The sequence below is a fragment of the Podarcis liolepis genome (assembly GCF_965112155.1).
Source record: "Podarcis liolepis genome assembly, chromosome: 17".
Classification (NCBI taxonomy): Eukaryota; Metazoa; Chordata; class Lepidosauria; order Squamata; family Lacertidae; genus Podarcis; species Podarcis liolepis.
Window position 1 is genome coordinate 18533229 of NC_139571.1, and position 14904 is coordinate 18548132.

Genomic DNA, 14904 nt, shown 5'->3' on the forward strand with positions numbered 1-14904 from the left:
AATAAGCGTCCTATGGATATAGCCATTATTGCCTGCTTGGTTAGCAGAGAATTGCCATCTGCCCTGGAGAAGCAACACGCCACCAAAATATTTTTAAAACAACTGCTTTGACATTCATACAATGATCTTAAGCCTTTTTGCAGAAAGGTCTTGATTTTGTTCTTTTGTTAATAGCCAGTTATGTTGCAAAGCTGCCCAAGTATACTTAACAAAGAGTATTTTTAAAAATGTCACTTGGTTAAGCATCTTATTAGAAGCATGATGATCGGTTCCTATAAAAATAGCAGGTATCCACTAACTAGCAATAGGCTCCAGTACAAGTAGCTAGAATCCGTTTTCTTTTCCAAAGTCCAAGTAGTTTGGATTTAGTATTCCAAAAGGCAGAGTTTAAAGAAACAACAACAAACCGCTCAGCGCTGTAAATGAGATATTTCCATACATATGTAGATAAACACAACCTCATGCAGTTGGTATTGTACTGCCACCTTCTGTCAAGGTGGGAAATCCCTTCGTTCATTATGTGTTCGGCAAAAGGAAAAAGTACAAAATCGGGGGGGGGGGAGAATCACTAGTTCCCATGCTTGTGTTTATATTAATATCCAAACAAACAACAATCCTCAACACGTTTATTGCTACTGTTCTATATGCTGAATCCTGACTCACATTCCAAGGCAGGTAAGCGAAAATGAAAGTGAAAACTTCCAAATTCCTCCAGCATGGTTTCTCCTTCCATAAAAGCCATAGTCGTGATTAATTAGGGTTGCTATTATGTCCGGAATTTCCCAGACATGTCCAGGATTTAACTGGCAAAAATAGCGCCTGCGGGGTGTGTGTGTGTGGACGACATGGCAACCCTAGATTAATCCAAACTGTAGCACACTTGCTTCAAAACTCGTTGGCCTGCTTTAAACAAACAAGGTCAAGGTTAGTCACAATGGTCAGGTTTGGATGAAACAATAAGCTACAACCGTTCAAATAACAACAACAACAACAACAACAACAACAACAAATTATTTGCAGCCTGATAGGAGGAGGAAAGAGGACTGAGGAACGCATGTGCCCAGGGCTCACCTAGGCTGATTCCTAGGACGTATTGTGACATCAGAACATAGACAGCGGTCATTGAACAAACAATGATTTTTCTTTGCAATTGTATTGCTTCATAATACACAAAAGTGCTCACTCTGAAACTGCACAACCAACTGGCAATCTTTGGTCAGATCTTTTAGGATGATGGGAACCTACGATAGTAACTTGGTCAATATCTAGTGCCCATTGTCTGTAAAGCGAGGTAAGAAATACCGAAATAATAACTTTTCTATCTGTCTCACTTGTTCGCCGTTTGTGATGTTTTATTTTCCTTGTTCTTTTCAACTGTCTTGGTAATCGAGAAAAACTATAGCTATTATCTATCCACCTAACTCAAAAAAAGGCTGCACAATGGGGAACACCTCTGAGCAATCTTTTAATTAATTAAAAGCAAAAGGTCTTTACATATGACATAAAGCTATTCCTTCTTTTCTTCTACAAGGGGTCAACTGTAACACTTTTAAATGAGTAATATTCTGCCTTGTTATAATAATAATAATAATAATAATAATAATAATAATAATAATGATATCCAGTAGCTCAACTGGATTGCATCATCCTGTACTCCAATACTAATGTGCTAATATATATCTTTCAAATAAAAATTATTCCCAGGAGCAGCAAATGATGCTAAGTACTTAATCTTAAAATTGGAAAAGGAAAAAAAATCAGGTAGCACCATATAAGACAAATAAATACTAATTATGGATCTAATTAACATACCCAATACTAATGACCTAGGATACCTTACATAAAAATAATACCATTATGAAAGCCAATGTGGACACTTCAAATTCTATGTGATACTTCCTTCTACAAGTAATCCTATTTTTAAGAATAGCCAAATGCATGCATAAATAAATAAATATGCATGCATGCTGTCCGTACGATGTACAAATGTTAGGTGGGATTTTACAGATTTATAGGATACACACACATACATTCTGTGCTTTAGTCTATGGGAATAGGGAGCTTTACAGTTCCCAGGCTGACCTAAAGAATTCCTGTCAATACCTGTGGCTGCCAAACTTATGCACTATAATGCAATTTTTATAACAGCATAGGTCCTTCATGCATCCTCCTTTCTGCTCATACTGTTCTGGGTTCAGGATGGAGAGCCCAATGGAGCAAACACGGTCTCGGGGGGTCTTCTGTCAGCATGTGTAATTTTGTTCAGATGTTAACCTTAATACAAACACGTTGTTTTCACCATACCTCTAATAATACACATTTCACTGGATTTGTTCTGGTTCATATATGCTAACGTTCCCGTTTCTCATTGTAGCCAATATGCACACAGATAAAAGAAAACATTAATGTGGATTAAGGTACTAAGAATTTATCAACATCAAACCCACCAGTGTGTTTTTTTTGGTGTTTTTTTTGCCTTCTACCCTTCTGAACCATAGTCAATAGATCTAAATATTTTACTGCACCCTGGCCAATTCATTGTTTGATGTTTAAAAACGCACCCAGAATCAAAGAAAATTTATTAAATTTGAGCCCCCAAATGAGATACTATTAGCTTTGAAAGTCAAGTTTAACTGCGATATTGATGATTCTCTTTTTTCTGTGACAAAATCCACCAGGGAAATCCCTGATGTCAAAGTACCAAAGCAGATTGCTAATACCGAGGCGAGAGGGAAGGGGAGGGAGCACAGGGAGGGGCGGGGAAGGAAAGAGAGCGAGAGGAAAACAATATATACACTATGTAGGCATAACTCCGACATCAGTCGGTTCTTTAACCCCATCCCTGTCTGGTTCTGTTCTTTGCCACCAGGGTATATAACATAAGCCGGACAATAAAGCGAAAAAACAAACAAAACCATGCATATCTTTAAAATGCAACCACTGTAATAGTAGCTCATCATCAGAAAGGAATGAGATCATTCCTTAGATATAAACCTCTGGACACCATAAGCCCCAAGCACATGCTCCAATGTTTTTAATTACTTTTGATGGAAATGGCTGCATCCCCGCCCCCCATTCATAGTATACATAAAACCCAAGAATGCTTAGCTTTTGTGTGTCTGCGTCTGATAGTTGCATGTATTAAAAACTCACAAAACCTTTATGAAGTGAGGGGAACAGAAATGCTTTGCTTGCATAATGTTTCCTATTGCATGATAAAAGTCTATAATTTTATCAGGACAAGTTACTTGTTGTGTACTGTTGTAACAATCGTTTTCTCCAAAATTTATCTTCTGCACCATGAAAATAAATAAAAACAGTATTTATTTGTTAAAAAAGAATGGCCCTATCAATTTAACTGTCGCCCAGTTCCGATCTGGACTAATTTGGATTCAGAGGCTAGGACAGCAGAGAGAAGGGAGCTTTCAGGGTTACACCAACGCCCCAGAATCAGTCCCATTACGTCACCTAATACAGTTTTACCTACAGTAATATTTGCCCTCGGCTGTGCATAAACTGCCAACGTTTCCCCACAGGACTGAGATGCCACTATAGCACAAAACTGGGTCCAATCAAGTCTTTCAGGCTGTGGACAGACGATAACTAGTTTAAGAACTGCAAAGGACATCCATTCTGAAAATCCTATGGGATCAAATGCTCTGCAGGATATGGGTGCCGTGGGCAATGATGGCCTATGTCATGCAGGCTTCAGGTCACTGAAAAGTTGTATGTCTGATGGAGGCTAAAATAAAGAAGGATGCAGTATGGCTCAAGCCGATACTGTGCTGATCCTCTACCCAAATGATAGATAGATAATTTATTACAGTCGGAGACCAGCTTATAAAACACACATGGGGGTACAATCCCAGAAGGAAAACAAACATTTAAAACAATGAGCAACAATAAATTTAAAATTTATAAATGAGATAAGCGTGTAGACACTTAAAACTTTAAGATAAGCTACCGCAGAGATATGACCCAGAGTCACCCATGGAACCGAGTTTGGGGATTTTCTTAACGAACTAGTTTGGGTTGGGGGATGGTCTGCGCCTGCAGATCTGTACTCAGAATCTGGCAACCTTCTGGGTTGTCTTATGATCTTTGCCTAACAGGAAAAGGTCAAATTTTGGTGAGCCTCACCAGCAGGGGATCAATGGTCTCACTACATGCCTCTTCATAAAAGGGACATCTAAAGAACAAGTGCTCTGGGCTTCCTATATCCCCCAATGAACAGGCACAAAGTCTCTGAGGAGGAGGAGGAGTTTGGATTTGATATCCTGCCTTTCACTCCCTTTAAGGAGTCTCAAAGCGGCTAACATTCTCCTTTCCCTTCCTCCCCCACAACAAACACTCTGTGAGGTGAGTGGGGCTGAGAGACTTCAGAGAAGCATTACTAGCCCAAGGTCACCCAGCAGCTGCATGTGGAGGAGCGGAGACGCGAACCCGGTTCCCCAGATTACGAGACTACCGCTCTTAACCACTACACCACACTGGCTCTCCTGAGCATATGGGACTTTTAAAAGGATCTTTCCAGGACTGGCGAGGGCAGAACCGAGCTTCTGGCGAGTGTAAAAGCCCTTCTTGCATTTTTGTACTCAAATGATTTTAAGGGGCATGCAAAACCTAAATATGAATCTGGCATCTCTGCTTGGGTACAGTGCAAGGATCAGAAGTATGCAGAATGCACTTGGTGCCGAGAGCTAAAGTTACCTTTTAAGTCTTCTTACCTGGAAGTCCTTCAAACTAATTGCAAACGAATGGAGGCTGTTGAGGTGATTCATGCACCCAAAACCTACGCACTTGATAAAAAGACACTGTTTTGCAAGGAATGCTTCACATGTCTCAGGACTGGGCAGTGGCGTTACAACAGATCCTTGATGCTAAGCTCTGCCCAGTTACTGCACCTGGTGGCTCAACCGTAGCTCAGTGGTGGAGCCTGAAGGAGGTTCAATCCCCAACATCTCTCAGTAGGGCTTGGGAGAGACCCCTGTCTGAAACTCTGGAGAGCTGCTTCCAGTCCGTGTGGACTGTACTGAGCTAGATGGGCAAACGGTCTGCACAAGGCAGCTTCCTATGTTCCTAGTTACAGGTAGGTAGCCGTGTTGGTCTGCCGTAGTCAAAACAAAATAAAAAAATTCATTCCAGTAGCACCTTAGAGAACAACTTAGTTATTGGCATGAGCTTTCTTGTGCATGCACACTTCTTCAGATATTTTGTTCCTGTGTAGCATTGGACTGGGCTAGACCAAAATGGTGCTTGAGGAGACTCTTGAGAGTCCCATGGACTGCAAGAAGATCAAACCTCTCCATTCTGAAGGAAATCAGCCCTGAGTGCTCACTGGAAGGACAGATCGTGAAGCTGATGCTCCAATACTTTGGCCACCTCACAAGAAGAGAAGACTCCCTGGAAAAGACCCTGATGTTGGGAAAGACTGAGGGCACAAGGAGAAGGGGACGACAGAGGTTGAGATGGTTGGACAGTGTTCTCAAAGCTACCAACATGAGTCTGACCAAACTGCAGGAGGCAGTGGAAGACAGGAGTGCTCTGGTCCATGGGGTCACGAAGAGACGGACACAACTAAAGAACAACAACTAGCTTCTCAATAGGCGCCCTATTGAGACACGACTAAATGACTAAACAACAACAAACTGCCTGAAGGTGAATTTGGTATAACTAATGAATACTCGATCAACACAATGTTGTTTTAGACAGCCCCAACTAATTGCTCCACTATTAGTTCTTCTTTGAAGGAGGAAAGGAGTTACTGCGAAATAGTACTCAATTCCCCTCCACCCCTGCTATGCATCCAAAAAGGATATTTATTTCCTCCACTAATAAGTGCATATGGGTAGATGTCTGCTTCATCTCCAAAATATGCATCTTGTTTGTATCAAAAGGTTATATTTAGCTGTCCAAAATATATTAATATTTCTTAAAAGCAAATGCCCAGTTGCTGTCAATAGTCTACTAGGGGGTTTAGGCCCATGGGGAGATTTGGATGTTTGACAAAGTGCTGTGGGTGTCACTCGCTCTGACTATTTTTCTTCCCAGCCCCACAGATCATCCCCCAGGCAGAGAAACAGAGAGAAAGCATGCACCTATGAGCTCTTTTTTTTGTTTTCCCAAGGGATCCAAATAAAAGTTGTATCCAGCAGAATCAGTCTACGTCTTGGAAAAACACACAGAGCTGAAAGAGGAACTGAGAAAGAGCGCCAATCTTCCAACGTCCTCCTTCAGCTCTTACGTACTTTTCAGTGGAGAATAAGGTTGCCACCCTTGCTGCCTCATGACAAAAGGGGCAGTGATTATTTTAACAGGGGGAGGGGAGCCTGAGGTTTTGTGAGTGCCAGGAGAACATCTGCCCGCAGGCCACCTCATTGGCAACTCCCAGTCTACTGACTAGAATGTTTGATTCATATTATTCGGTATTTATTGTCAATAGAGTTTAATCTCCTATTGGATCGTTTCATCCAAGCTGTTCGTTGCTAAGGACAACAACAAATAGGTGGCGGTAAGGCTGACAAAGCAAGATGGGACAGTGGTCCATTTCCACACAACTGAAATTAAGAGCTTTCAACCCTCGCCTCAGTCAGCTGAGTTTTTAAAACACAGACCTACTTCTTGTGTTACAGGCAAGAGTGCCAACATGGCCACTTGACAGTGGGTGCCATGCAGCGTCTGTGGCCCTGGTGCCGAAATTTGTGGGTGCCCGGCCCCTTCATGGGGAGCTTTGTGCGTGCTCCAGCACCCAGGGCCCCAGGGGGTTGGCACCTATGGTTACAGGTACTGTTCCCCTATGGTAGCTTCTCATGCTATTCCACTAATATCTGTATCCCATGCCAACTTGACCCAATCCCCTGGGTTAGTTTGGGATTCATGTGGGGATTTTAAATGAGTTTCCTGTTTAGCAATTCTCCCTGCCAAAATCTGAAGCTGTGTGTGTGTATACACAGAAGCTTTAAAAACTGTCCTGGGAATTCAGCTTGGAGAACACTTCTTTCCGCCAATGAGCAAGGGGAACACTGCAGCTGTTGCTGGCATCATGGCGGACGATGCTTTCCTTGGAGGCTGAATCTGCTGCCCCTGAGGAGCCCTCTGCCCAAGGCTGCTGCCTCCCCTTGTCTCATGGGTGGGCCGGCCCCATCTGCATCCCTTCTCTCACATTTATGGACCCCGATATTCACCCCAGTAGCTTAAATAGTTGCAATTAACTTGCCGAGATGTCAGCATGCTCATTCTGGTCTGTTGTTGTTGTTTAGTCGTGTCCGTCTTTGTGACCCCATGGACCAGAGCACGCCAGGCACTCCTGTCTTCCACTGCTTCCCGCAGTTTGATCAAACTAATGTTGGTAGCTTCGAGAACACTGTCCAACCATCTCGTCCTCTGCCGTCCCCTCCTCCAGCACCATAATTCAAAAGCATCAATTCTTCAGCAATCAGCCTTCTTTATGATCCAGCTCTCACTTCCATGCATCACTACTGGGAAAACCATAGCTTTAACTATACGGACCTTTGTCGGAAAGGTGATGTCCCTGCTTTTTAAGATGCTGTCTAGGTTTGTCATTGCTTTTCTCCCAAGAAGCAGGCGTCTTTTAATTTTAATCAGGCAGTTATGACAGTTTAAAAATCTGGTTTAGTATGACGGCTTCTGAAAGCGAACTGTTGAGGGAGGCTTAATATAAAGCGATGGACTTGAACCCAAGATATCTGGGCTAACATCCCCACTCAGCCATGATGCTCAGTTACTATCTTTCAGCCTAAATGACTTTCACAGGGTTACGGCGAGGATAAAAAGGGTGAGGTGTGGAAAAGAGGTATATATACAGCAAGGAGCGCCAACTCTATGGAACTGAGGCCTCTACAGCTTCCCCAATATCCACTGGAATGGAGCCCAGGCCACCACCCCAATCTTGAGGGGGCAGAGGAGGTGAAGCAGGATGCCACCCTGACGCAGGACAGCCTGGTGGGATGTTGACCCAGGCCGACAAGCGTGGCCTGGCAAACAAACGTTGCTTCAGGAGGCTGCCCAGTCATCATGAGTGTGATGGCACACAGCCCCCCGCAATGTTGGGCCCCTGTGTATACTGCCCAGAGCTGCTTGTTGGTAAGTGGGACAAAAACGAAAAAGAACAGCAGCACCACCAAGTCCAAGGGCTTTGATTCAGCTTCCCAACAACCATTTGAAGGGTATCGCCATCATCCCACCCATTTTCACAAATCAAGAGCCAAAGCAGAAATAGCGACTCCAAAGCCATCGATGGAATATTCACATCTTTAACTTGGGGGGGGGGGCAAGGAGAGAGAGCGAAATCAACACGAGCCTACGTTTTCAATCACAAATAGAAAAATCCCTGTTTTGGAAATAGGTAAAAATTATGGAAGCAAAGAATTAAGGTTAATCTGGATATTTATGTCCTGCCTCCAGGCGCATGGGGCCTGATTCATGCACTGAACAAACTACAAGAGCATGATAGCAAGAACACATTCAATACTCCCCTGCAGCTACATGTTTCAGGGTAAGATACACCGTCTTCCAGGAAGCTCGTTTGCAAGCAATGACCTTCTCCTTGAGGAACCCCTGATAAGCATCCGAGGAACCCTGGAGTTCAGAGGAATGCAGTTTTAAAACAGCTACACTAAAGGATGGGGCGGGGGGGGGGGAGAAGATAGTTGAGAGCTCACCATTCTTTGCAAACTCTGTTACTGAGGCGGATCCTGAAGCAATGCTTGAGGAACATTGCAAAAGTCGTGCTTCATGTCCTTCAGAAAAACGTTAAGCAGTTGTTGCAATTTCTCGTGTGCTTCATGTATTTCTAAACAGACAACTCTCATAGTAGGGTGTTTTTTTTAATCACTCGTGTCTAGGGCACATTGTTAACCAAGTTGACATATATCACTTAAGGGTTGACAAAGTATGGAATGATGCCCTTTCTTTTCCTTTTAGCCCCTCCAGCTTCCGACACCCATTAAAGGTTTCCTGAATCTACCACCTACAGGCGGTTCTTCAAAGTACTGCGACCAGCACTGCTTCTGGTTCTTGGACGGCCGATTTAAGAAATGGCCTGAGGGATCGCTGCCCGGTTCCCCAGCAACTACGCTATGGGGTCCTCTCAGGGTTCTATTTTGTCCTCCCTGCTTACTGCTGAGTGAAGTCATCCAGAGGTTTGGGGGAAGGTGTCCCCAATATGCAGGCGACACCCAGCTCGATTTCTGCTTTTCACCCCGTTCAAATAAGGCACTGATGTGTCAGGGTCTGGCAGGACGCTGAGGAATGTGCACGGGGAGAAAGGGCCTGGAGTCTAACGCGGGAGAGGCAGCCAGTGGTCTGTGGGGACCTATACCAGCCAGGAGGCAAGAATCAGAGACAGGTGAGGTTTCGGAGCTGAAGGGCAGAGCACAAGATGGATCAGAAGAGGAGGAGAGACAGGTCAGGCAAGTGAAGGGTCAGGTGCTTCCTCACCCTCTCCTGCACCACTGTTCCCCATAACCAGGTGGGGATTGAAAAGGGAGGAGCAGAGGAAGTTTGGATGGCGCTAATGGATTGAGGTTGAATCCTGACAAGAAAGAAGTACTGTTCTTGGGGGACAGGAGGCGGGTGGGTGTGGAGGACACCCTGGTCCTGAATGGGGTAATTGTGCCCCTGAAGGACCAGGTGTGCAGCCTGGGAGTCATTCTGGACTCACAGCTGTCCATGGAGGCGCAGGTTAACTCTGCGTCCAGGGCAGCTGTCTACCAGCTCTATCTTGTACGCAGGCTGAGACTCTACCTGCCCGCAGACTGTCTTGCCAGAGTGGTGCATGCTCTAGTTATCTCTCGTTTGGACTACTGCAACACGCTCTACGTGGGGCTACCTTTGAAGGTGACTGGGAAACTGCCATTAATCCAGAATGCGGCAGCGAGACTGGTGACTGGGAGTGGCCGCCAAGACCATATAACACCAGTCCTGAAAGATCTGCAACGGCTCCCAGTATGTTTCCGAGCACAATTCAAAGTGTTGGTGCTGACCTTGAAAGCCCTAAACGGCCTCGGTCCTGTATACCTGGAGGAGCGTCTCCACCACCATTGTTCATCCCAGACACTGAGGTCCAGCTCTGAGGTCCTTCTGGCAGTTCCCTCCCTGCGAGAACATTGGATTTAGTATTCCAAAAGGCAGAGTTTAAATACATTTATTATTGTTGTTGTTGTTGTTATTAATGCAGTCTCCAGCTGCGGCAATGCAGCCCACCGGAGGAAGCTACATAAACTGGTGGAGGGTGAGTGGCCCCCTGTTGCTGAAACTGCTCCAACAGAGTGTGGACCCTGCTGAATTAAATGAGCCCCCCCTTATTATTTTGAGAAAATAATCATCATAAATAAATAAGAATAATAATGTGCACCCCACCACCAAGACCATTCCATTGTAACTATCCAACCTGCTAAAATTTCAACACCCCTTGCGATGGTTTGACCCCTTTCCGCTTTAACAGTACAAATACCTTCCATATCTCCTCAAAATCATTTCTCCTGCATATTCCCCATCTTGCCTTAATGGCAACATATTCATTTATCATTACTAGCTATATCCCACACCTCTTTATACCATTCTTCCATTCTATATTCTGCTTGCCTCTTCCACTTTCTAGCTATTGTAACTTGGGAACCTGTCAGAAAATTTGTGAACAAGTCCTTCATAGCCTGCGAATCTTTTACCCCATCGTACATTGATAATGATGCTACGTCTGGACTTTCGGTCGGCTTTAACCCAGGGATTTCTGTTATCTACTTAAACACCCTTTGCCAGAAAAATTGTACATATTTACACTCCCACCGCATGTGAACGTAATTCCCGGTTTCCTGGCATCTAAGTGAGAGGTTTTTAGGTCACACCCACAGCATACATTTAAAGCACATTTATACCACTTTAATAGTCACGTCTCTCCCCCCACAAAGATTCCTGGGAACTGTCATTTACCCCTCACATCTCTCCAATTCCCAGTAACCTTAAACTACACTTCACAGAATTCTAAAATATTATGTGGTGAATTCTCTTTTACTTGGGAATTTAACCAACTAACGACTAGGGTGTTGGACACAAATTTTATGCAAAGCCCCAAATCATTTGGCGTTAGGTAGGAATTCTTCCCTTACATAAAAATTGGCTATTAGTCCTTGTGGCTAGGTCCTTCCCTGCTACTTCAACCGTATGTTTTAAGATTAATTCACCTGCTTATTTTGCTGAACTGCTCCTTACATCAAGGGAGTGCTTTTGTCATGAGCAACCTTTTTCATGTTTGCTCACAGACGGTAGCAAATTAATCCTTAAGCGATTTGATGTAAGGTACAGAATTAATTCGGTACTTGGAGGTTACTGCCACAAGGGACGGGATGATCCGGATCATCTTAGATCAGTTCCCTGCTTGCATTCTACAGTATAGTCTCAAACACACATCTCCAGGACAATCTTATGCATGTCTACTTAGAAGCAAGCCCCCTGGTTTTCAATGGACTACTCATCCAAACCCTATATATTCTTAAACAAGCAATAAAAACCAACAGATTTTTAAAAGAATACATGTCTCGGCTGAAATAAAAAAGGAAAATTGTCTTCTATTTTAACAAAAGGAAGTTCAGCAAAATACATAGCTCAGTCAGTAGAGCGCGTGAGACTCTTAATCTCATGGCTGTGGGTTCGGGCCCAGATTGGGCGAAATATTCCTACATTGCAGGGGATTGGACAATTTGATCCTCATGGCCCCTTCTAGCTATACGATTCTATAATTTCATGAAACACATTTCTGGGAGGGGGGAAAGTCTAGCATTTAAAAAAATAAAATAGAAACATCAAACCCAAGCTCAGTTGGATGAGAGATTAATTTGATCCAGGCCCTTTTAAGCAAACACTAAGTACAATGCCAAAGCTATTCTGTATTTGTGGGATGTGCACAAGAATATGTCCCTTATGAACAGATTTCATTGACCTTGGGCTGTAAGTGAACCCATGTCTGGATAAAATAACGGCTAACGAATGAACTAATTTCACAGTACTCCATGCAAGGAGGTTTCCTTACTTAAGGCAAGGCACACACACACACACTTACACTTCATACTTTCCAAAAAAAATAAAAAATGAAGACAGACGGGCTCTGGCATTAGTTACTTAGATATGTCTAAGCTGAAAACAGTTTAACACATGGATATGACATTCTGCAATGTCTTATCTTTAGTTTGTCAAGGTTTTTAAATCCCTCTTGAACTGGAGTACCATTTTTAGCTTGGCTAGGTCAGAATGACAGTGAGCAATATGAATGATGGCACACTAGACAGCTATATGGACAGAGATGTCATCAGCAAGCCAGCTGTGCCAACACCTGTATGTCCTGCACAACTGATCTTTAGGAACACGGATCAAGGAAGCCAGGTTATTAGGAGAGCCAAACAAAAGACAACAACAAAAAGGCTGATTGAGGCATTTGCAAAATAAATGCCCTAACACTAAGAGGAATTATTCAAAAGCAATGCTAATTTACAGTGTGTATATATATATAGTCTTTTTTTCAAAATTCATAGCCCATGTTTCTTCCAGAAGGAGGAAAGAGTACTTATTGAAATATAAACATGCCATGATCCTAATTGAGATCAAAGTGTTCCAAATTGTGTTTTAAGGAGCCCTCTTTTCTAAAGCAACAGCAACAAATGGGTGCTTCTGAAACTCTTAAAAATATTTCGTTTCCTTGTAGATTTCTTGTGTGTGTGTCTACTGGTCCGTTTCACCTGTGGCAGGTACAAGGTTGATTGACAAAAGCCAAGAATAGGTACAATACACGCAACAGCCACCTCAGAGCCCTGTCACTATCCTGTCAAGTACACCTGAGCCTTGCCCATATTTGTGATTCGCAACTTTCCAGAAGATGGAACACACAGAAAGGAGAGATATTTCATAACATCGTCAGACTCCTACACGAAGCAAGCAGAAAGCAAATAAGTATCTGTAGGACCCTTTCAAAGAACTAGGGTCCCCTGGCCTTTTTACTGAAAAATCTAAATGCGCCAGAAAAATCTATTACTCAAACATCGTTTTAATCTAAATCTCCAAATAATTCAAGTCCTTGGGATTGCTTCAAGGTTCAGCACAAATCCAAGTACATTGCTGGCACAATATGAATATTAAAAAAGCAGTTGCACTAGTAGGAGTCCTGGCGTCTCCTCTGTAAACATAGCGTATACAAGTAACCCTTCTGAGGATGTGGCCAAATTTGGAGCAATGTTCTCAGGCAATACGGATGAACAATGCTAGACTATAAACAGGGGCTGGCCACCGCCGCCACGGCTGGATTGCGAGCTTCCGGACGTCTCTGGCTGACGTCTGAAGGAGACTCAAGTCCTGGGCTGATCCAGAAAAGCCAGTTATTTGGCTCTTCCAATGATGTCCCGTTAAAACTATGATTCTCAAGATGGGAAGCAGCTCTCCTGAAGGTGATACTGGGATTTGCTGGTGAAGGCACAACTCGGTCCAAGGCTCTTCTCACAAGATCCTGCTTGTGAGAGTATACGCATTGGCGGCAGCCCCATGCAAGGCTTCCATGGTTAGAATTGTGCGAGGGGGGCAGATCAGGACACCAACTGCTTATCCTGCACCCTCTGCCCTATCCCAGTAGCCCAGCCTACCACTGCTCACGTGTGGGGCGGGGAAGGCCCGAAACACCATGCCTTCTCTCCATGTAGGGTCCTTGCATGGTTTGGAACCTTGTGAGATAAGGGTTCTAAGAACCATAGGAGGCTTATGCTCTTAGAGAAAGCCCCTCGTTTCCACAACTTCTTTGCAGATGTGCGCAGGGCTATGGGGCAGGTAACAGGGATATGCTTGGGGGGGCATGACTTGAAGATGTGGCTTTGAACACCTGGATAGGAGGAGCAAGTGTCAGGAGATGATGGCAAGGGGAATGTGCTCACTCCCCTAACTGTTCCAATGACAGGTGACGCTGCTGGCAGACAAATGGAACCAATGCCTGTGCTTTCAGGCCAGTTCCGCCTGGGCTCAGGTTATGTTGCAGGTCCTTGTAGCATTCATTTTAAAGCAAACTCAAACCCACAGTTACTTCTCTGAATAAGAGGAATATAATACCTCTCTCTAGAAAAGTGTCAAAACTAATGCGAGAATGCGTACTCAGGTGTCTATTTGTCGGCATTCATCTGTCTGGGAGTTTGGGGAGTAGTAGTGGGGGGCACTCGGGTGGCCTCTTGGGCTTGCCGATCAGAAGGTCGGCGGTTCAAATCCCCGCGACGAAGTGAGCGCCCGTTGCCCAGTCCCAGCTCCTGCCAACCTAAATAGGTACTGCTCCAGCGGGAAGATAAACGGCGTTTCCGTGCACTGCTCTGGTTTCACCATAAGCAGCTTAGTGATGCTGGCCACTTGACCAGGAAAAACTATCTGCGGACAAACGTTGGCTGTCTCAGCCAGTAAAGCAAGATGAGCACCGGAACCCTAGAGTCGTTCACGACTGGACTTAAATGTCAGGGGTCCTTTACCTTTTTTAGTGGGGGGGGGGCACACACATGATGTGATCCTTCTGGGTAGTTAATCCACCTTGGTCCCCCCACTGCACCGTGCTCTCACCTGTGGCTCTTAGAAGCTGTCGTCATACGACTGCATACTTCAACTGGTTGGCTAGACCAGGCGAGGGGAGCTGATGGGTCTCAAACCCTCAGTGAGTTAGGGACTTCCCCTGCATTTGAAGACAGGCCTACAGAGGCCAACAGTGGATCCAACAGTCAAGAAGGCAGTTTCTGCACCTTCTGTAGAGGGAAGTATAGGGACAGGTGGGGCTCATCAACCACTGGGAAGGGAGCCCATCTAGGAAAAGTAAAACTAAACCTCTACTGCCTTCTGGCTAAATTGTATTTAGCACATACTGTATTTAGCACATAC

At 44.3% G+C, this 14904-nt stretch overlaps 1 protein-coding gene and 1 long non-coding RNA gene across 5 annotated transcripts in view; one reads left to right on the plus strand and one right to left on the minus strand.

The window, feature by feature from the left end:
- Window positions 1–14904, minus strand: part of CCDC171 (coiled-coil domain containing 171) — a 209797-nt gene that overhangs the window by 65467 nt on the left and 129426 nt on the right. The gene's annotated exons all lie outside the window — the stretch shown is intronic.
- On the plus strand, window positions 1029–13165 carry LOC310696625. The gene is made up of 2 exons (XR_014520655.1): window positions 1029–1291; window positions 12716–13165. It is a non-coding gene; the product is annotated as an uncharacterized lncRNA (long non-coding RNA).